Genomic DNA, 23,565 nt, shown 5'->3' with positions numbered 1-23,565 from the left:
TGGTGATAAAGATATGTAACCAAGTGCTCAAAATTTCAATCCCTCCATGTCTAGTATGGATCTTAAACCTAGTTTCTTAAAGCAAGTAGTATCTAGTAAACAATGGCTGGAGGCAATAGTTGCCAATAATTGCCTAAAAGAAAAAATGCCATCTCCTGCAGCCTTCACACATTAAATTACGCTTGTTTTCTTTTGACAAAATTTGTGAGACTTTTGTGAAAAACTTTTGGCCTTTGGCAAATGTTTAACAGGATGCAAATTAAACTTTAAAAATGATGAAATTAATGCTCTTTCTGCTAATCATCATTTTTTGTGATGGGGAACCACAAAGAGTATGAAATCTTGAGCTGCTATTCATTCACAGAATTATTGTGGATGTTTAACCATTTCAGATCTGGTATATCATGCAACAATTGCCTGTAAAGCCAGAGAGATAGAAGTCCCTTGCTAACCAAGCACTCTGGTCAGAAAAGGTGTGGCTTACATAAATTTTTCAACCTGTATTTTCACTATGGTCACCCTGCCATATTGGGCATTTTAGAAAAAGAATTGGACTCCCTTGTAATGTGCACTGTTACTGCCCAAACTCTCTGAGGGGTAAATGCTAACCCCAATGGGCTAGCTTAGAGGCAAGTCTCAATCAAGCCACCTACTGTCACTTCAGAAGTTCAGTGGCCATGCCCCAGTTTCAGACTATAGGAAAGGGGTCTTAGTCAAGTGGAGAGTTCCTAAAGGTCAAGCTAAGTCAAATCGTTGAGCTATCAAGGGGAGTTCTAAGACCTTGCTTGACTAAGGCTTTGGCAAACTGACACTACCCACTCTTAAAGTAAACAGCAGACTTAGGTGTATGTGAATAGTGCGTCAATTTACCAATTATGAACAAACTTAAAAAGAGTTTAGCTCAGATAAAAGCACCTATTCAAAATTATGTTTGGGAAGTGATAAATGAGTCTTGTTCAATAAACCATGCACAAGGGATAAGTTGATAACACAAGTGTTCAATCGCACCATTAAACTTCAATGAAACCTGTTTCCAAAGGGTAAGTAGATCATAAGTTATGTTCACAAGTGAGAATCATTGATCATTATTCACTGTCACCGTGAAACCAAATCATAAATGATCATATACCAGAAGTACTACTTTGCTTAGGATAGTGGAAATTGTGGCAAAGTTATATAATTCAATATTGATCCCCCATGTACTCCAAAGCATTCCACAGTCAATGTCCTATAAGTAGTGATTAGTTCCAGTATCAAAGCACCTCTACAAGGGTCATTAAGTGCAGATTATAACCATAGAGCAGTGATGCAGAAAAGTATACAGTGAACAATCTTTGAGCAATGTTATAGACCAAGTGTGAGGTACCAAAACAACAGTGAAATTATATCATGCAGTACTTCTCAAAGCAAAAGTCAACAGTGCTCAATGAAACAAGTAAAAACGTCAGCTCCCAGAACAGCAGATATTGTCATCAAATGTGGCTGAAATATATTATTCAACATAGATTTCTGGTTTGTTATCTTTGATCACGAGAACAGTGATTTGATGTGTGATATTGTGCCAAATAAACACTCAGAGGAGGAGAATACATGAGAATTAATGCACCCTTTACAACAATGTTCAAGAGCAGATTGTGACTGTTAAGGACAATGAACATTCATAGCATGCTAGCAGAGTGACACCTACTCAATATGAGCCCAGTTTGTATCATTAAACGGTGATTTTGAACATGTATTCTTAATCATGAGAGCAGAGATCCCTTGACAACATTCAGAGGACATTACCATAGGCTTATGGCAGATTTCAGGTGGTGAAATTATGTCATTGCAACTATGATCAGAATGGTGCTCAAGGCACGTGAGAAATTTCAGCATCAATGTATGTTGCCATGCCATACTCTAAAAGAAGAAATAACTTCAAGTTCATTTAGAATTAGAATTCACTGGTGACATAAGAAATAAGGTTATGCCAAAATAAATTGAGTACCCACAGTGCTTAAAGGGAAATAGCATGTATCAATGCTCAAAGCATATCCACCATTGTTACTATCATTTTATATTTTGAGATCTAAGAGCACGACTATATACAATGCACAAATCCCAATGCAATGTCACGATCTTGAGACATGGCACACAGATCCCAATGCAGGTGCCCAGTTGTAGTGGTGGGTCCAACTTCTTGGTGAGCTGTCCAAAATTGTGTAATTTCAGGTTTGAAATTCAGCTTGCATTGTCTTCTTATTTTGGTAATATCCAGCAGTCTTATTCATGCTGATTTGACATTACATACGGCTGAAAGTGTAAACTGATTTGACAAATTTCTTGAAGATAATAGAGCAGTTTTAGTGTTATAAATCTGCAGTTTTAGTTGTGGTTGTTGTTGTCATCATCCCTTGGAGTATCCTTCTTGTGAGGACTGTTAAGTTTAGGTATGTTCTATGCTTAGAGAAATTTATTTCAATTTTCACAGTTAGCTCAATATCTTTTCCAGATTAGCAATCAGATCAGCATTAATGTAAATTGCAGATAGAACATAAACATAGATTGCAGAAGACAAGCCAAGACAAGAGGACACAAGATGTGACGCTAGCCAGGGACAAACCCCAATGTGGAGAAACCCTTGATCAATTCTTCTTATATGTTCTTCAGTAGTTCAGCAGAGAGAGAGAGAGAGAGAGAGAGAGAGAGAGATAGTACAATTACAACAGAAGTCAACACTTTGACTTATCTAAATAAGAGCATAGATCGTCTCTAAGAAGATGATACATGAGGTAGCTGAACTCAGTTGAAGGCATGTTGCTTCAACTGATTCTCCAAGATGACTCCATCACCCATCATAGTGTTGCAGCTCGTTATCATGCTGCAGCTCACTGTGCTGCACCATACTGCACCCATCATCACTATGCTGAACCTCATTCCCATGCCGCACACATCATACTGCTGCACCTTCCTGTACTGCATCATCTTGCTGTACCTTATCATCTTGCTGCACTTACCAGTGCTGCCTCATACACTACCTCACAGTACCCATCCAGCTGCATCTCATTGTAGCATTTATTATCACTGTACTATACTAGCAAGTGTTGCACATGCTACACTTCACTTCGTTGCGATGCCCATTATTATGCAGCAGCATTCCATCTCATTGCTGCACCATGATTGCTACACTGCTGTCCCATGTGGCATGCTGAACCATGTTGCCATACTGCATGTCCCATGTGCTTGAAGCACCATGCTTGCCATTGCTGTCCCATGTGCGCTTGCAGCACCATGCTTGCCATGCTGTCCCAATGTGCTTGCAGCACCATGTATTGCTGCTGTGTCATTGTGACATTGCTGTACCATACCATCACACTACTAGCACTGCTGTCCCACTGGTAGTCATTGCTGCTCCTATGTGGCAGCATATAGAATCTCCTCATCAATGAAGAGACTCTCCAATCAAACAAGTCAAGGCACAAGTTCCCATACTTTTGCACCTCTGTAAATGGGCAGTGTTTTGGTCACTGGTTAAGGCTCCCACTGTAACCTACAACAACCCAACAGTCATGCCCAAAACACCTTAAATTATGCGGCTTCCTTTCCTCTTCAAGTTATGTGACCTTGCTGTTTGAGGAGGCACCTACAGTTCTATGATTGACCCTCAAAACAGCACCAACAGGCCTGCGGCCTAGTCACAACAGAACAGTCCCTTGTTCGGCCTGTTTAAGGAGGAATTCCTGCGTCTACTAGCCCAGATCAGTCCCTTACTGTTTCAGCCCTCCAGCATGGTACTTCGGCCCTCCTTCCAGCACTCGGTTACCTGAAAACGTCCCTTCAAACTCGCTGGCCTGTCTTCCTAACTGTGGCTAGGGAACCTACGTATTTGGGCAGCATGAATAGGCCTGCTATATCTCTCCTTTAGGCAGCGTAGAGGGCAGGTTGGGCAGCGTATAGAAGTAGGGGTCTCCTCCTTGAACTGCAGCTAGATCATCCTCCTTAGGACTGCAGCTAGGGCATCCAACTTAGGACTGTGTTTTCCTTGCGAGGGCATCATCTCTAGGGCAGCTCCCTTAGTCTCCTTTCCTCCTGCATCTAGGGCTTCATCATCTAGATTTCTCTTGCCAGTAAAACCCAGAACAAGTGGAGAGAAATCAAGAGTGAAGTGTGTGTAGAAATGACTATCAAGTCATTTCCTTTTATACTAAAATATTGAGCACATCTGGGGGTTATTTGGTTGTTGGCCGACCTTGACGAATTGTCCCATAACACAAATAAATTCATATCTCCATGAATACTTATCGAAATCGGATGATTTTTAGATCAATCTAACACCTCTCGATGAGAGGGATCCAAGAAAAATATCAGCTACCATAAATAAGATGACCCACATGGAGTTTGGTCCTAGTTTCCAATTTTAACACTCCCTCTCAACTAGCGAGAACTCCATCTGCTGATCCATCTGCCAGACTGTACTATCTCTACCAACAATGCCCTGCACTGCTCTGCTTTGTTCTATTCTGCTCTGCTAAACCATGAAGAAGAAGAATTGATCGAGAATGTCTCATACCATTTTCTACTGACCTAAAGTTAGTTCCATATGAAGAGAGTGTGTCATACCACTTTTACTGACCCAAATCAATTCCAAAAGAGAGTGAGTTATGTCACTCTTACTGACCCGAAGTCAGTTCGAATTGATCCCAAATCAATATCAAAAGAGAGTGTCTCAAACCACTCATACTGATCCTAGATCAATTTCATTGATCCCAGATCAATGGAGGTCATCCTAGCATAGGGAGTACGATAGATACAATGATGCGTCCATTGATACTACTACTATGGTCCCTAACCCCATTTCCTTACTCATTGGCCAAATGAGAGCTACTTCCCATGAGTCTCAGACTGCATGGGTAGGATGCCTCGACAGGAGAACCACTCATCCTGTCCATAAGTTGCCACGGGGTATCACAGGGGAAGGCTGAACCATTCACCCTGTACACAACACACCATTAGGGGAGGGTGAGTTGCCCGATGGTCGCTTGTTGCTCCAAGAAGTACCCAAAGCCCCCCGAAGCTCCCAGAGCTCAATGCATGCATCATGCAGGACCCTCATAAGAGGGTCTCTCAACAACTCCAAGTCGTTCTAGAAATTCACAAATTTGACCTTTCCTCGGGGCTTCGACAAAATGTCTGCGACTTGCACATCAGTCCCAATGCGATGGAGCCTTCTTGCTCATCGATGTACCATATCCTAGATAAGGTAGTATCTGATGTCTATATGCTAGAGCAATCATAGAATATGAGATTTCTCAACAATCGAATCCCCCCCTTGGTTGACACAGAAGATCACGGTGGTATCCATCATGTGTACAAACAGCTCACTGAAGAGGTTCTGCAACCAGGCAACTTCACACGAGATCATACTCGTAGCTATGTATTCGGTCTCAACGATGCTTATAGCAACCGACTTCTGCTTCCTGCTCATCCAGGATATCGAAGCAGAACCCAAAGAGAACCAGCACTCAGAAGTGCTCTTGCGATCCTCCACACTACTTGCCCAGTCAACATTCGAATAATCATGCAGTTTCACATTTCCGGCTGTGTATCTCAATCCATGAGAGATTGTGCCTCGAAGATATCTCAAAAGATTCTTGGCACCAATCCAGTGAGGCTCAACCAAATATGAGCCCAACATGCTAACTGCAAAACATATATCCGGACGGAAGTTCACCAAGAACATCAATGCGAATGAGTTTATGAAACTTAGAGGCATTTCCCAAATCTTGTCCGGCATCACTACCACAACTTCTAAAAGTTAAGCTCCATTGAGTTATTCACAGGCTTGTAGTTTACCATTCCAAATTCGGAATCCAATTCCCTCTTACTTTTGCAAATGAGAGGGTCTGCACCTGTCAAAAAGAGGTTGTCCTCAGAAGGTTCCAGTATGAGAGGTCTCTCATCCACAACCTTCAAGCAATGGTTTGGATCAGCTTCACTCCTAGTGAATTTTAACTTCATCATACAGCTATCAATCCTCTCATACTAAGCCCGGGGTGTTTTGCTTCAAGCCATAGAGGGTTTTCTTCTACTTGCATACATGAGATTCTCAATCATGAATCTCAAACCCCTCGGGTTGTTCCAAACCTGTGGACCTGCTACATGAGGGGAATGGTCCCCTTGTAAGATTTTCCTTCGGTACATCTCGGACATGTACCTTCATGCTCTTCTTGAATTCAAGCATCCCTGTCACCATTTGACTCACATCGAGTAGGGCCCCATAATAAGTAGACCTCCGGTGCTATAGATGAGATTTGTCAACTGACATGGTCCCCAATGGATTTCCAGCAACTTGATACAAATTGCCAACCCTGAACCCATGAGTAAAAGCATCTTTGAAAATTCTATTTTCAAACACGTACCTTTCCATCGATGAATGCCACCCTGAAACCTTTGATTTCCATTGCTGAAATGGACACCAGGTTCTTCTTGCGATCAGTTACATAAAGAGATTCTTGTAAATGAATTGAGTTACCCTTATTCACTTGAGGGTAACATTCCCTACACCCTTTCCAGGATAGCTGGCATTGACTCCAAGTATAATCCCACGATTGTTTCCATCTCTACCAAATTAGAGAGTGCACCCTTCTATCCGATGAAGTGCCTTGAAGCACTACAATCAATAAGCCAGATTCCCAAAGAGTCTGGAGGAGAGGGCCAATATAAGATAATGTTGCTTTATCTTGTTAGAAATAACATTTGATTCTTCATACCTGGAGTTCCTTTCTTTCTTTGAAGAGTCGGTCGTTTCCTTGATGACTTGCATTACCTGTCATTCCTCTGATCATTGAAGATGTCCCGAGAATGATTGTTATCATCATCAAGTGATGTGTCCCTACCATTCGAACACTCCTTCGCATAATGGCCGAACTTATTACAACTAAGGCATCTACCTTTCCTTCCACCCTTAGATCCAGACTTCCCATTGAAGTGATCTTTAGGTAGGCCATTAGAAGCTTCGCTGCGCTATTCTGATAATATTCTCTGCTTTGACTTCACCCTTGGTGAATTAGAAGAGGGATGAGGAATCCATTGAGCCTTTTGTCCTTTCCCAACTGTCTTCAGTGATTGCTCTTTTACTCTTGCTTGGGCTTTGTCATCACCTCAGCTCTGATACCATGTTATGTTTAGGTGTGTACTATGCTTAGAGCAATTTATTTCAATTTTCACAGTTAGCTCAATATCTTTTCCAGATTAGCAATCACATCAGCATTAAAGTAAATTGCAGATAGAACATAGACATAGATCGCAGAAGACAAGCTAAGACAAGAGGACACAAGATGTGGCGCTAGCCAGGGACAAACCCCAATTTGGGGAAACCCTTGATCAATTCTTCTTATATGTTCTTCAATAGTTCAACAGAGAGAGAGAGAGAGAGAGAGAGAGAGAGAGAGAGAGAGAGTACAATTACAATAGAAGTCAACACTTAGAATTATCTAAATAAGAGCATAGATCATCTCTAAGAAGATGATACATGATGTAGTTGAACTCAGTTGAAGACATGCTGCTTCAACAGATTCTCCAAGATGACTCCATCAGCTGTCATAGTGTTGCACCTTGTCATCATGTTGCACCTCACTGTGTTGCACCATGTTGCACCCATCATCGCTATGCTGGACCTCATTCCCATGTTGCACACATCATACTACTGCACCTTATGCTGCACCTTCCTGTACTGCATCATCTTGCTACACTTACCACTGTTGCCTCATACTGTACCTCACTGTACCCATCCTGCTGCATCTCATTGTAGCATTATTATCACTGTACTATACTAGCAAGTGTTGCACATGCTACACTTCACTTCGTTGCGATGCCCATTATTATGCAGCAACATTCCATCTCATTGCTGCACAATGTTTGCTACATTGTTGTCCCATGTGGCATGCTGAACCATGTTGCCATACTTCATGTCCCATGTGCTTACAGCACCATGCTTGCCATGCTATCCCATGTGTGCTTGCAGTACCATGCTTGCCATGCTGTCCCAATGTGCTTGCAGCACCATGTATTGTTGTTGTCCCATTGTGACATTGTTGTACCATGCCATCACACTACTAGCACTGTTGTCCCATTGTTAGTCATTGTTGCTCCTATGTGGCAGTATATAGAATCTCCTCATCAATGAAGAGACCTCTCCAATCAAACAAGTCAAGGCACAAGTTACCATACTTTTGCACTTCTATTTATGGGCAGTGTTTTGGTCACTGGTTAGGGCTCCCACTATAACCTACAACAACCCAACAATCATGCCCAAAACAGCTTAAATTATGCGACCTCCTTTCCTCTTCAAGTTATGTGACCTCGCTATTTGAGGAGGCACCTACAGTTCTATGTTTGCCCCTCAAAACAACACCAATAGGCCTACGGCCTAGTCACAACAGAACAGTCCCTTACTCGGCTTGTTTTAGGAGGAATTCCTGTGTCTACTAGCCCAAATCAGTCCCTTACTATTTCGGCCCTCCAGCATGGTACTTCGGCCCTCCTTCCAACACTTAGTTACCTGAAAACATCCCTTCAAACTCGTTGGCTTGTCTTCCTAACTGTGGTTAGGGCACCTATGTATTTTGGGCAACATGAATAATCCTGTTGTATCTCTCCTTTAGGCAGCGTGGAGGGCAGGTTGGGCAGTGTATAGAAGTAGGTGTCTCCTCCTTGAATTGCGGCTAGATCATCCTCCATAGGACTGCGGCTAGATCATCCTCCATAGGACTGTGTTTTCCTTGCTAGGGCATCATCTCTAGGGAAGCTACCTTAGTCTCCTCTCCTCCTGCATCTAGGGCTTCTACATCTAGATTTCTTTTGCCACTAAAACCCAAAACAAGTGGAGAGAAATCAAGAGTGAAGTGTGTGTATAAATGACTATCAAGTCACCTCCTTTTATACTAAAACGTTGAGCACATGTGGGGGTTATTTGGTTGTTCGCTGACCTTGACGAATTGTCCCATAACACAAATAAATTCATATCTCCATGAATACTTATCGAAATTGGATGATCTTTAGATCAATCCTACACCTCTCAATGAGAGGGATCCAAGAAAAATATCAGCTACCATAAATAAGATGAGCCACATGGAGTTTGGCCCTAGTTGCCAATTTTAACACTCCCTCTCAACTAGGGAGAACTCCATCCGCTAATCCATCTGCCAGAATGTACTATCTCTGTCGACAGTGCCCTGCACTGCTCTATTTTGCTCTGCTCTGTTCTGCTCTGCTGAACCATGAAGAGAATAATTGATCGAGAATGTCTCATACCATTCTCTATTGACCCGAAGTCAGTTCCATATGAAGAGTGTGTGTCGTACCACTCTTACTGATCCCAGATCAGTTCCAAAAGAGAGTGAGTTATGTCACTTTTACTGACCCAAAGTCAGTTCCAATTGATCCCAGATCAATATTAAAAGAGTGTCTCAAACCACTCACACTGATCCTAGATCAATGGAGGTCATCCTAGCATAGGGAGTACGATAGATACAATGATGCGTCCATCGATAGTACTACTATGGTCCCTAACCCAATTTCCCTACTCATTGGCCAAATGAGAGGTACTTCCAATGAGTCCTAGACTGCATGGGTAGGATGCCTCGATAGGAGAACGACTCATCCTGTCCATAAGTCGCCACGGGGTATCACAGGGGAAGGTTGAACCATTCACCCTGTACACAACACACCATTAGGGGAGGGTGAGTCGTCCTATGGTCGCTTGTTGCTCCAAGAAGTACCCTAAGCCACCTGGAGCTCCCAGAGCACAATGCATGCATCATGCAGGACCCTCATAAGAGGGTCTCTCAACAACTCCAAGTCGTTCTAGAATGTGACAAATTTGACCTTTCCTCGGGGCTTCGATAGAATGTTTGCAACTTGCACATCATTCCCAATGCGATGGAGCCTTCTTGCTCATCAATATACCTATCCTAGATAAGGTAGTATCTGATGTCTATATGCTGGAGCAATCATAGAATACGAGATTCCTCAACAATCGAATCCCCCCCTTGGTTGACACAGAAGATCACGGTGGTATCCATCATGTGTACGAACATCTCACTGAAGAGCTTCCGCAACCAGACAACTTCCCATGAGGTCATACTCATAGATATGTATTCGGTCTCAGTGGTGCTTATATCAACCGACTTCTGCTTCCTGCTCATCCAGGATATCCAAACAAAACCCAAAGAAAACCAGCACTAGGAAGTGCTCTTGCGATCCTGCACACTTGCCTACCCAGTCAGCATTCGAATAATCATGCAGCTTCACATTTTCGACAGTGTATCTCAATCCATGAAAGATTGTGCCCCGAAGATATCTCAGAAGATTCTTGGTACCAATCCAGTGAGGCTCAACCAAATATGAGCCCAACATGCTAACTGCAAAACATATATCCCGACGGAAGTTCACCAAGAACATCAATGCGAATGAGTTTATGAAACTCAGAGGCATTTCCCAAATCTGGTTCGGCATCACTACCACATAACTTCTGAAAATTAAGCTCCATCGAGGTAGTCACGGGCTTGCAGTTTACCATTCCGAATTCAGAATCCAACTCCCTCTTACTTTTGCAAATGAGAGGGTCTGCACATGTCAGAATGAGGTTGTCCTCAGAAGGTGCCAGTATGAGAGGTCTCTCATCCACAACCTTCAAGCAATGTTTTGGATCAGCTTCACTCCTAGTGAATCTCAACTTCATCATACAACTATCAATCCTCTCATACTAAGCCCAGGGTGTTTTTCTTCAAGCCATAGAGGGTTTTCTTCTACCTGCATACATGAGATTCTCGATCATGAATCTCAAACCCCTTGGTTGTTCCAAACTTGTGGACCTACTACATAAGGGGAATGGTCCCCTTGTAATATTTTCCTTCGGTACATCTGGGACATGTTCCTTCATGCTCTTCTTGAATTCAGGCATCCTTGTCACCATTTGACTCCCATCAAGTAGGGCCCCATAATAAGTAGGCCTCTGGTGCTATAGATGAGATGTGTCAATTGACATGGTCCTCAATGGACTTCCAGCAACTTTATACAAATTGCCAACCCTGAACCCATGAGTAAAAGCATCTTTGAAAATTCTATTTTCAAACACGTACCTTTCCATCGATGAATGCCACCCTGAAACCTTTGATTTCCATTGTCGAAATGGACCCCAGGTTCTTCTTGCAATCAGGTACATAAAGAGATTCTCGTAAATGAATCGAGTTACCCTTATTTACTTGAGGGTAACATTCCCTACACCCTTTCTGGGATAGGTGGCATTCACTCCAAGTATAATCCCACGATTATTTCCATCTCTACCAAATTAGAGAGTGTGCCCTTCTATCCGATGAAGTGCCTCGAAGCACTACAATCAGTAAGCCAGATTCCCAAAGAGTCTGGAGGAGAGGGCCAATATAAGATAATGCTGCTTTATCTTGTCAGAAATAACATTTGATTCTTCATACCTGGAGTTCCTTTCTTTCTTTGAAGAGTTGGCCGTTTCCTTGATGACCTGCATTACTTGTCATTCCTTTCATCATTGAATATGTCTCGGGAATGATTGTTATCATCATCAAGTGATGTGTCCCTACCATTCGGACACTCCTTTGCATAATGGCCGAACTTATTACAACAAGGCATATGCCTTTCCTCCCACCCTTAGATCTGGACTTCCCATTGAAGTGATCTTTAGGTAGGCCATCAGAATCTTCCATTGCGCCATTTGGATAATATTCTCTGCTTCAACTTCACCCTTGGTGAATTAGAAGAGGGATGAGGAATCCATTGAACCTTTTGTCCTTTCCCAACTGTCTTCGGTGATTACTCTTTCACTCTTGCTTGGGCTTTGTCTTCACCTCAGCTCTGATACCATGTTAAGTTTAGGTATGTTCTATGCTTAGAGCAATTTATTTCAATTTTCACAGTTAGCTCAATATCTTTCTTAGATTAGCAATCACATCAGCATTAAAGTAAATTGCAGATAGAACATAAACATAGATCGCAGAAGACAAGCCAAGACAAGAGGACACAAGATGTGGCGCTAGCTAGGGACAAACCCCAATTTGGGGAAACCCTTGATCAATTATTCTTATATGTTCTTCAATAGTTCAACAGAGAGAGAGAGAGAGAGTACAATTACAACAGAAGTCAACACTTTGACTTATCTAAATAAGAGCATAGATTGTCTCTAAGAAGATGATACATGATGTAGCTGAACTCAGTTGAAGACATGCTGCTTCAACTAATTCTCGAAGATGACTCCATCACCCATCATAGTGTTGCACCTTGTCATCATGCTGCACCTCACTGTGCTACACCATGTTGCACCCATCATCACTATGTTGGACCTCATTCCCATGTTGCACACATCATACTATTGCACCTTATGCTGCACCTTCCTGTACTGCATCATCTTGTTGTACCTTATCATCTTGCTGCACTTACCACCGCTGCCTCATACTATACCTCACTGTACCCATCTTGTTGCATCTCATTGTAGCATTTATTATCACTGTACTATACTAGCAATTGTTGCAGATGCTACACTTCACTTCGTTGTGATGCCCATTATTATGTAGCAACATTCCATCTCATTGCTGCGCCATGATTGCTACACTGTTGTCCCATGTGGCATGCTGAACCATGTTGCCATACTGCATGTTCCATGTGCTTGCAGCACCATGCTTGCCACTGTTGTCCCATGTGTGCTTGCAGTACCATGCTTTCCATGATGTCCCAATGTGCTTACAACACCATGTATTGTTGTTGTCCCATTGTGACATTGCTGTACCATGCCATCATGCTACTAGCACTGTTGTCCCACTGTTAGACATTGCTGCTCCTATGTGGCAGTATATAGAATCTCCTCATCAATGAAGAGACCTCTCCAATCAAACAAGTCAAGGCATAAGTTACCATACTTCTGCACTTTTTTTTATGGGCAGTGTTTTGGTCACTGGTTAGGGCTCCCATTCTAACCTACAACGACGCAACAATCATGCCCAAAACAGCTTAAATTATGCGACCTCCTTTCCTCTTCAAGTTATGTGACCTCGTTGTTTGAGGAGGCACCTACAGTTCTGTGTTTGCCCCTCAAAACAACACCAATAGGCCTGTGGCCTAGTCACAATGAACAATCCCTTGCTCGGCCTATTTCAGGAGGAATTCCTGCGTCTACTAGCCTAGATCGGTCCCTTACTATTTCGGCCCTCTAGCATGGTACTTCCACCCTCCTTCTAGCACTCGGTTACTTGAAAACATCCCTTCAAACTCGTTGGCTTATCTTCCTAACTGCAGCTAGGGCACTGCGTATTTGGGCAGCATGAATAGGCCTGCTATATCTCTCCTTTAGGCACTGTAGAGGGCAGGTTGGGCAGTGTATAGAAGTAGGGGTCTCCTCCTTGAATTGCGGCTAGATCATCCTCCTTAGGACTGCGGCTAGGACATCCTCCTTAGGACTGTGTTTTCCTTGCTAGGGCATCATCTCTTGGGCAGCTCCCTTAGTCTCCTTTCCTCCTGCATCTAGGGCTTCATCATCTAGATTTCTCTTGCCACTAAAACCTAGAACAAGTGGAGAGAAATCAAGAGTGAAGTGTGTGTAGAAATGACTATCAAGTCACCTCCTTCTATACTAAAACATTGAGCACATGTAGGGGTTATTTGGTTGCTAGCCGACCTTGACGAATTGTCCCATAACACAAATAAATTCATATCTCCATGAGTACTTATCAGAATCGGATGATCTTTAGATCAATCCTACACCTCTCGATGAGAGGGATCCAAGCAAATTATCCGCTGCCATAAATCAGATGACCCACATGGAGTTTTGCCCTAGTTGCCAATTTTCAGGTTAGACATCGATTGGGCTTCCATCCTTTCAAAATCTTGATTCTTCTCATTCAACTGTTGATTCAATGAATCTTAAATTTTTATACCTTCTTCAATTTTCAATAGCAATGGTTAAATAGCGTTAGCCTTTTCTTTTATCAATGACTACTTTAGAGATTTATTTTTCTTTCTCAATCTTTCTATTTGTTCAAGTGTAACTTAACAAATATCCTTTTCGGACCATTTCACCCTCTTCATCATCAAAATTGATAACCTCAATTTGGAGATTGTCTATGGCCATCAACATGAATTATTTTGGGATCTTAACATATCTGTCCTCATCTAATGAGTGCTTGGATTCACTTTCAGAATAGTAGTCTTCTTGAACATAGAGACCTCTCTTTCTATCTTTTTGCACTTTCTAGAAATTGTCTCTTGGATTGTAATGTTTCTTCTTCTTTTCAGGACACTTTGATGCATAGTGACCAAGTTTACCACAAGTTTACCTTTATACTTCTTGATCCTCTCTTGAGCCTCCTCCCAAAGTTGTCTTCTCCTTCATCTGATTCACAACATGAGTCGTCATGCTCTTTCTCGCACTTATTTTCTACTTCAAAGGTTGATTCTTTGGTTGCAGACTTGCCATTAGAAATTCTCATCTCATAGGTAGTAAGTATACCAAGTAATTAATCTAGAGTGAGAGTGTTTAGGTTAGACATCCATTGGGCTTCTTGAGCCTACATAATGATGAAGCTGACCTAAACAATTTGCACATGTGTGGGCATAAATTCAAAATCACACTTCTTATGCAAGTGAGATGATCTTTATATCAATCTTGGACCTCTCAAAAAGAGGAATCCAATGTAATCATCATCTCCATCAAATGAATTGTCCCAAGGTAGAATTGGCCCTAGTTGCCAATTTTTACATTGGCCTTCCTCTACATGTAGAAGATGTAACCTGCAACACATTATGTGCTTGCTGCTCCTCCAAAGTGTCGGAAAATTCCCCAAAAGAGTTGCAATCTCCAACAAAGTACCTCCCCAGACTCCACCTCAAGTCTCAGCCCCAAAATCACTTCACTCCTCAACCTCCTAGCATGCCTCCTCGAAGAACTACGCAATCCCTACGTTGTTGCTGCTAAGCCTCTCTACAAGATCGCACTCCCTGTTGCTGGTACGAACTGTGAAAATTCCTAATCCTCAAGGAACCCCTACTGCAGCAAAACTGAATTTACTTCTCCTACTTGATTTTAATATACATTATCAAGTTATTCTCTAAATACTGAAGAAAATTACTTCTGCAACCTACACTACTTTAATATTTGATTACATGAAACAAAAAACTAAGCAAAGAACAAGATACATAGGACACCATTATTTTTGGACAAAATAGTCCCTGGAAAAACCCAATGTGGGAAAAACAGTGCAACAACTCTAAGGGTTTTCTATTATTAAGCAACAATTCTGAATACAATGCTAGATGCCCTCCTGGTAATCCAGTGACAGAGAAAATACAATGGCGGAAAATTGAGTGAGTTTTACCTCACTTCACCTTTCAAATTCTGGTTGATTCAACAGTAAAATTGGCTAACCCCTACTACTGCATAAGCCTTGTGTTAGCCCTACAAGCTCTGTGCCAGCTCCATGCTGTCTCTTTTGCCCATTGTGTCAACCTGCCCGACTGTTCTGGCAGTTTCGGCTTTCTGCGTGGAGGGCAGCTTCTGCTTTTGTGCTGGCCCTTCTGGCTCTACGTTAGGGCTGCGTGGGCCCAAATTGGCCCAACGTCAGTCCTCTTAGCTGTTGCGTTGCCTCCACTAGCTTCTCTTTGCCTCTCTATTAGTATTCCCGAACTATCCCTGCCCCTCTGCTGCAAAATGATCACTCAATTCAAATTCTCATCTTCCCAGCCCCAAAAATTGAACTCCAGATCAATTCGTTCTCTCTGTGTCTCTAAATGAACCCCAAACCTCCTTCTTATACTTTTCTCGTTGAGACTTCAATGGTCGAGATTAAGTCTCTAATCAACGGCTAAGATTAAAACTTGACTTGATTTGCCTTCTAGATCATTCTCATGCATATTTTGATTAAAATTTAATACCCATTAATATTTTAATTTTCCTAAGTTTAGACTTAGAAACTCCATTAAGAGTATTAATTATTTTAATAAAGTAAAACCCGGGTGGAATTTCACCAAATGGTTTCTGGGTTCTTTTGAACTCATGTGCCTTAGCCTCTGCACCAATTTTCAAGGATAGAGCACTTCTGATGCTACCAAAAACTATCACGAACTGGAATAGATGGAACTCCCTCCTTGGGTTGGCACTCGAAGTCCATCGAAGCAAGGGTTGAGATTTCCACTCAGAAACACTCGTGTGCTAAACATCACTTGCAGACTTGGCTTTCGCTCAAGCATGCTATGTCAAAGACAATTTTCTCAAAGATAAATGAATGACCAAAATGAGTGCTTCTTGCTCTTTTTATCAAGGAGCCTTCAAGATGCCCATGTGGGCCCAGCTCGACTTTCACCCGCCAACTTCGCTCCAATGAGAGTGTGTTGCCCATGTGGGCCGCAATTCTATATGAGTGCCCCCCACTTACCACTAGTGGCTCGTTTTTCTCCTCCATCCTCTAATGTTTGGTCTCACATTTGATCAAAAATATATGTGGGGCCTCTAAACCAACACTTCCTAAGTGCTAATGCGAATTAATTCAAAACTGGCAAAAAATTGATATTTCCCTTAGCAATGTTGTTAAGTGGGAATATCACACCGAAGACCCCAAAAGGCATGTGTTCACAGGGAAAGAAGACCCCCAAGAACATCTTATGAAATTTGAATATTGAACATGTGATGAATCATATAATGAGTATAGCCGAATGATTGCCTTTGCTGCGACCTTAATAGGAAATGCTCGGGATTGGTATTTTAATTTTTAACCTTCCTTCATCTTCCATCTCTACATGGGAGGGGTTTGTCCAAAGTTCAAACCTTTAACAAAAGGTGGTTTCCCAAAAAGGATGTGCTCCAAATATACAAAGGCCTCTTGTCTAGTGAAAGAAGGGAGTATGAAACCATTGTTGAGTTCAACCAAAGATTCAATGATTATCCATTCTATCCCTCAAGAAATGTCTCCCCCAAAGGAAGTAGTTGTTGTTTTTTGGGTAGCTTGGATGTGCTCTAGCTCCGAAATTTTGTGGAGGGGCTAGAACGCATGAGATCTCCAAGACCCAGAAATCGTTTGGTGAAATTCCACCCAGATTGTATTTTATTAAAATAATTAATATTTTCAATGGGTTTCCTAAGCCTAAACTTAGGAAAATTAAAATATTAATGGGTATTAATGAAAATATGGCTGAGAAGCTTCTAAGAAACGAGGATCAAGTCTAATTTAATCGTAGTTGTTGATTAGATCACGACCGTTGATTTCTCAACAAGAAACGTATAAATGGAGGCTTGGGGTCAGTTAGAAGAGACACACAGAGAGATTGAGGAAATCGATTTTTTGAGGTGAGAAGTTCTCAGGAAGGAAATCGATTGAGGCGATCTTGTGTTGATTTGGGGTAGCATCGAATGTGCTCTAGCCTCGAAATTTTGTGGAGAGGTTGGGGTACATGAGATCTCCAATACCCAGAAAGGGTTTGGGCAGATTCTAAACAGTTCAGGAGATATTAAAATAATTAATATTTTTAATGGTGCCCCTAAGTCTAAACTTAGGGAAAATAAAATATTAATGTGTATTAATATGAAACTGTGTTAGAATGGTCCAAAAGACATGGATCAAACCACATCTAATCATTAGCCGTTGATTAGGGACTTAATCTCGGTCATTGATATGTCAATGAGAAAAGTATAAGAGTAATCAGTCATTCTATTCTCTAGAGCGGGGTTTGCTAAGAGAGATAGAATTAGTGATCGGGAGATGCAGCTGAGGGGAATTTGAGATAGAGAGGCAGAGATAGTGCCAGGAGAATAGTGCAGTAGCCAAGGAGAGTGATGCAGAGCCATCTAGAGCTCACGTACAGCCACGTAGAGAGCTGCGTAGAGCCTCAGAGAGGCCAGCGTTGTTGCGTAGAGGGTTGACGCAGGGCCTTCCAGGGCTGACGCAGACCCATCTGGGGTGACGCAAGGCCAGCGTGAGGCAGAGAGGGCTGACGCAGTCCAGAAAGAGGCTGACGTTGGGGTTTTTGGGGCAGATTGGTGCTGAGTAGCTACCAGAAGGATTATTTAGGGTTTCAGCTAGGAGATTTGTCAGAAATTGAGAGGTATTACTGCCAAGGAAATTCTCTTATGGGTAGGCCAGTTTCGGCACCCAGATTGTACTATAATATTGCTTAATAAGAAAACCCTCAGATAGCTGCACTGGTTTTCCCACGTTGGGTTTTTCCGGGGACATTAGTCCAAAAATAACGGTGTCATATGGTGTGTTTGTTTCTGTTTCTCTGATTTGCTAACCTGTAATATGTTGAGCATGCATTAGTGTTTATTTTCAATGTTTACATTGTAAAGAACTTGTTAAGTAAAATAAGAAGTAGGTAGGAATAAATCAAACAAAGTGCATGGAGGGTTTCTAACTAAGTAAACTTAGAAACTTCAACATGGTATCAGAGCGTGATTGCATATCACAGGAGGACTAAGGACATCAGCTGAGCGAAGCAATAGCAACAAAAAACAGTTGTCCTAGGGTCACAGAAGTTGTTTCTAGCAGGAGAAGCAACAAGGAAGGGTGATGCAGTGCCTGCATCATCAAGGGTTAGCCAGAAAGAGGTAGCACAGAGGCTAAGGAAGGGAAGGGAGGCTCACGCAGAAGCTGAGAGGGCTAACACAATTGGCCGAGGAGGTCGGGTTGTTGGTACCGGGATTGCACAGAGCCTAAGAGCTCTCACCTTCAGGTTGATGGGGTTTAGAAGGCTGTGGGAATATTGCAGTGTGGAGCTGGTGAGATACTATAGTCAGAACAGTGCCTGACAAAGCAAGGCCAGAGGAGCTGCTACCGAGAGTTTCTAGCCGAGGAACCTAGATCAGTGGTGCAGTTGCATAAGACGATCAGAGTAGGGGGCATCTCGACAGCCGCAGAAGGATTTCTAGCAGGGAAATCAGGACTCAGAGGGAGTCCAGAAGAGAACTTCCAGACGGGAAGTAGAGACTCAGAGGAGTCGAACAGAGAACTTCCAGGAGGGAAGTGGAGGAGCATCATGGCACTACACAGAGTAAGAGACCAGGATAGACTAGACGGAGCATCGAACTTCGCAGTCTGGAAGCCCAGAATCTTATTCGTACTTGACAGAAATCGTGTCAAGAACTTCACCTTGAAGGTAATAGCTATCCCAGTCGACCCCAATGATAACAACAAATATGAGGAGGCAATGGCGAGCGCCAAGAGCATCATCCTTGACGGGGTCAAGGATCATGTAGTACCACACAGCCAAGAAGGCAACGACATTTGAGATGTGGGAGGCTCTCAAGAAGTTGTAGTCGCATACTTCTGTGCAGAGAAGAATGTTGCTTGAGAATCAGTTGAGGTCGTATCAAATGAAGAAGGGAGAACTAATTGACACCTTCCTCGAAGGACTGAATGAGATCCGAGATCAGTTGACAGCTATAGAGGCGACACTGGATCAAGCGTTGATGGTGAGGACAACCCTGAATGCTGTCTCAGAAGACTGGGAGGTGTTTGTCCAGAGTATGCTGGGCAGAGGGACTCTCCCACCTTGGGACAAGATGTGGGCAGCTCCTCGCCAGGAAGGGATCAGACGGTAGTCGAAGAAGGGTAGCAGCAACAAGGGGATCAAATTCAAGCAGGAGGAGGAAGATGTGGCCCTAGCATATGAGGGAAAGCAGGAAAAGCGGAAGAAGAAAGATCTCTCCAAGATCAAGTGCTTCCACTGTGGGGTGCTGGGTCATTATGCGACCTAATGTCCGAGGAAGAAGAGTAAGGGAGAGTCTTCCAAGACTAAGGTAGCGCCAGCACGGGTAGAGAGGGAAGTTATGACAAACGATGACTGTGCCATGAGTGCACATGCGCCACTTGAGAAGAAGTGGGGAGACATCGAGCTGTAGTCAGGCGGACTACAGGCGATGAGGGGCAGGATCCTTGAGGTAACTAGCCTCTTGGATTAGACCTTGCTACGGGAGCCCCAAAGAGGAGTAGCAGGACTGGTTGATGTGGGTAGAGACGGATGCGGATGGAGTGGCAGAGAGAGCTACAGTGCAGGAGTCCCAGGACAGCGCAAGGTTAGGAGGCTGCAACAATGCGAGAGGCACAGGAGTGTTGCACCAGTGTAGGATGGCACAGATAGGGGTGTAACGGTGCAAGATGCAGGGAGTTGTTGCAGCAGCGCAGAGGTCAGAGAGGGAGCACTTGTCAGCCGCAGAGGGAGCTTCAGCATTAGGAGGGTCTCTAGCCCAACAGAGAGGTCAGAGTTTGGAGATCAGTTACTTACTTCTCAGTAACTGAGTTGCAGTGAAGCAGTGGGTAGCACAATGCAACATGATGAGAGGAGGTGCAGTGCAGATGTAGTGTTGGGAGAAAGGACCAGCGGCAGCATGGATGTAGAGGGAGCTGTTGTACAGATGCAGCAGTGGCAGTGGCAGAACCATGGGCAGCAGTACAGGATACAACAGTGTAGAGGATGGTGGGTAGCAGGCCTAGCATTAGAACAGGGACCGATGTCGGATGATCAGAGTAATACTTAGTGAGGAGTATTGCTAGAGCACAGTCCTCACTAAAAGGAAGTGTTGATTTGGGGTAGCATCGAATGTGCTCTAGCCATGGAATTTGGTGGAGAGGTTGGGGCACATGAGATCTCCAATACCCAAAAAGGGTTTGGACAGATTCTAAATAGTTCAGGAGATATTAAAATAATTAATATTTTTAATGGAGTCCCTAAGTCTAAACTTAGGGAAAATAAAATATTAATGTGTATTAATATGAAACTGTGTTAGAATGGTCCAAAAGACATGGATAAAGTCAGATCTAATCATTAGCCGTTGATTAGGGACTTAATCTTGGTCGTTGATATGTCAACGAGAAAAGTATAAGAGGAGGCTTGAGGGTCACTTGGAGAAGACACCAGAGTGATCAGTCATTCTATTCTCTAGAGTCGGGTTTGCCAAGAGAGATAGAATTAGTGATCGGGAGATGCAACTGAGGGGCATTTGAGTACAGAGAGTCAGAGATAGTGTCAGGGGAGCAGCGCAGTAGCCAAGGAGAGTGACGCAGAGCCAGCCAAGGCTCACGTAGGGCCACGCAGAGCCAACCGAGAGCTGTGTAGAGCCTCAGAGAGGCCAGCGTTGCTAATGTAGACCTATTTGGGGTGACGTAGGGGGCCAGCATGAGGCAGAGAGGGGTTGACGTAGTTCAGAGAGAGGCTCACGTTGGGGTTTCTGGGGCAGATTGGTGTTGAGTAGCTGCTGGAAGGATTATCCAGGGTTTTAGCCAGGAGATTTGTCAGAAACTGAGAGGTATTACTGCCAAGGAAATTCTCTGTTGGGTAGGCCAGTTTCAGCCCAAATTGTACTCTGATATTGCTTAATAAGAAAACCTTCAGTGTAATATTCTTAATTAGCCATGGCTAATTGAAATATTTGATTTTGTTAAATTTTTGCCTTCTATAGTTATTTGTAAATAAAAAGGTGAGGAAGGGGTACATAACTCACTTTTAGAATAAAAAGTCACTTCTTAGTAGCACAATGTTGTGACTTAAAGGGGAGCCAAGGCGGCCAAAGGGGGACGCAGAAATGGAGCTCACGCAGACACATGGAGGAACTGCGCAAGAAGGAAAAAACACGTGGCAGGAGGGGAATCACGCAGGAGGAGGTGAGCCTTGGGATTGAGAGAGGTAAGGGCTATAAAAGAGAGAGGAACCCCCTCATTTGGATCATTCAGTTATGATCATTTGTGATAGTCATTTTGACTTAGAGCAGGCTGGCTATTTAGCTAGTCTGTAACACTGTTTAGTGCATTGAGTGTCTCCGTTCGGAGATCTCACCCTTAGCCCCGGGGGACTTCGAGTGTCGGCTCGGGCAAGGTATTTCCATTGGCATTTCAGGAGTAGATACATCAACATTTCAGCAGTAGCTTTATCGGCATTTTGGAGGTTGGCGCAACATTGAGAGAGGGATGCAGTTCTGGGTTGAGGGATGCAGTAGGATTTGTGCTGAGAGATAGAGCAGGGAACCAGCCCTTGCATCTGGAGAGTTTTTGGCAGGGGTTTTAGGCATATTTCTGAAAGGTTTCATTCAGTGGCAGCGCAGAGCACTGAGAAACTGCACAGAACCCCAAGGGGGTGATTTTCGGGGTTCGACCATTCCAGAAAAGCTTTCTGGGCTCTTCTGGGTTTCTTGAGTAGAGTTCGATTCCAGAGTTTCAGCCTTTTCTGAGGAGGGGAGCAGCCCCAAATCCTCATTTGATTTCTAGCAGCAGCAGCAGCATGGCAGTTCTCCAGCAGCTGGGATGCAGTTTAGAGAGGGGCCATTCCTTTGTTATTTTGAGTGTATTTCTTCACTTGCCTTGTGCAAGTCAAGGTGCCATCTTTCTGATTACCTCCTATACTCATTCTATTACTCAGTATAATAAAATGGCTTAGCATTTCTCTCTGCATTTCCTGGGTATCTGCTTATGGTTGTATTGTTATATGTTGCACCATTGTTATTTTTATCTCTTTGAGCATCCTCAGCTATTATACCACTTGTGTGTTTTCTCCTATACTCTTAGACAGAGTTTGGAGAGGACCAGGTAGCCTCCAGATCTCGTCCTCTTTTCAGAGGCGACATATCTGGTAAATGCCCTCCCAGTCCATCTGTGGTTGGAGTTTGCTTGTGATTGAGGAATATTCCTGATAAGGGATATTACAGTGGTATTAGAGCATAGATCTGACTTAGCCTGTGGAGCTAGCAATCTATGACACTGGGGGAAAAACCCTATATTTGTTACAGAGGTCGGAGATACAGAGACTCTGGGCATAGGTTAGAGAACACTTACGGAGAGGGAGACTGTGTTCTAGTAGTGGACGCAGAGCAGAGGGAGCCTGTGGTGGACGCAGAGCAGGGGGCTCCGATGGCAGATGATGATAGGAAGAGATTTGCAGATATGCTCCTTAAATCAGTGCAGGATCTGTCGAGGCAGATTAAGGTGATGGGGCAGAGATTCACGGCAGTAGAGGCCAGACAGCGTGAGAGACCACGGGTTTTCCAGGTTGGTGAGGGATCAGGGGCATCCCACCATTTTCCAGAGCAACGTGATACTGCGCAGCAGGTGGCTTCACATGCCCCTACACGCTCTACCATGCCCACTTTCTTAGGAGCAAACACGGGGGCCGTAGCCCAGCAGGAGGTAGAACCCAGACATATGGGCGATTATTTTGCAGAGTACCAAGCCTATGGGCAGGAATTCAGGGAAGCCCTCTCATTCAGAGATTTTTTTCAGCTCCAGCGGGATAGCAGACCCCGCGACCATCACAGAGGGTACCGGCATTACCATGATGGTGACACCCACCGTGCAGCGAGTAGATTCCACTTGCCTACGTTTGATGGTTCATCAAACAGTTCGACAAAGTCTTGGGTGGAGAAGCTGGACATTTATTTCCAGTTTAACCAGATGTCAGAGACAGAGGCCATCAAGGTGGCAACATTGCATTTGGATGGTGAGGCCCAGGATTGGTGGTTTCATGGGATGGTTACACTTAGGCACTCTACGGTGATGACATATGCTGAGTTTACCAGGAGATTGATGG

General features: G+C 43.5%; 1 protein-coding gene across 4 annotated transcripts in view; it reads left to right on the top strand.

Moving 5' to 3' along the window:
- The window catches only part of LOC149153543 (uncharacterized), a 387,251-nt gene that overhangs the window by 305,614 nt on the left and 58,072 nt on the right, over positions 1-23,565 (top strand). The window lies entirely within an intron of this gene.

Source organism: Pinus tabuliformis, chromosome 9 (assembly GCF_031772625.1).
Source record: "Pinus tabuliformis cultivar Carrire ecotype Pingquan chromosome 9, CPIR1, whole genome shotgun sequence".
Lineage (NCBI taxonomy): Eukaryota > Viridiplantae > Streptophyta > Pinopsida > Pinales > Pinaceae > Pinus > Pinus tabuliformis.
Note: the sequence above shows the minus strand (reverse complement) of the source record. Positions and strands in the feature narration are given on the sequence as shown.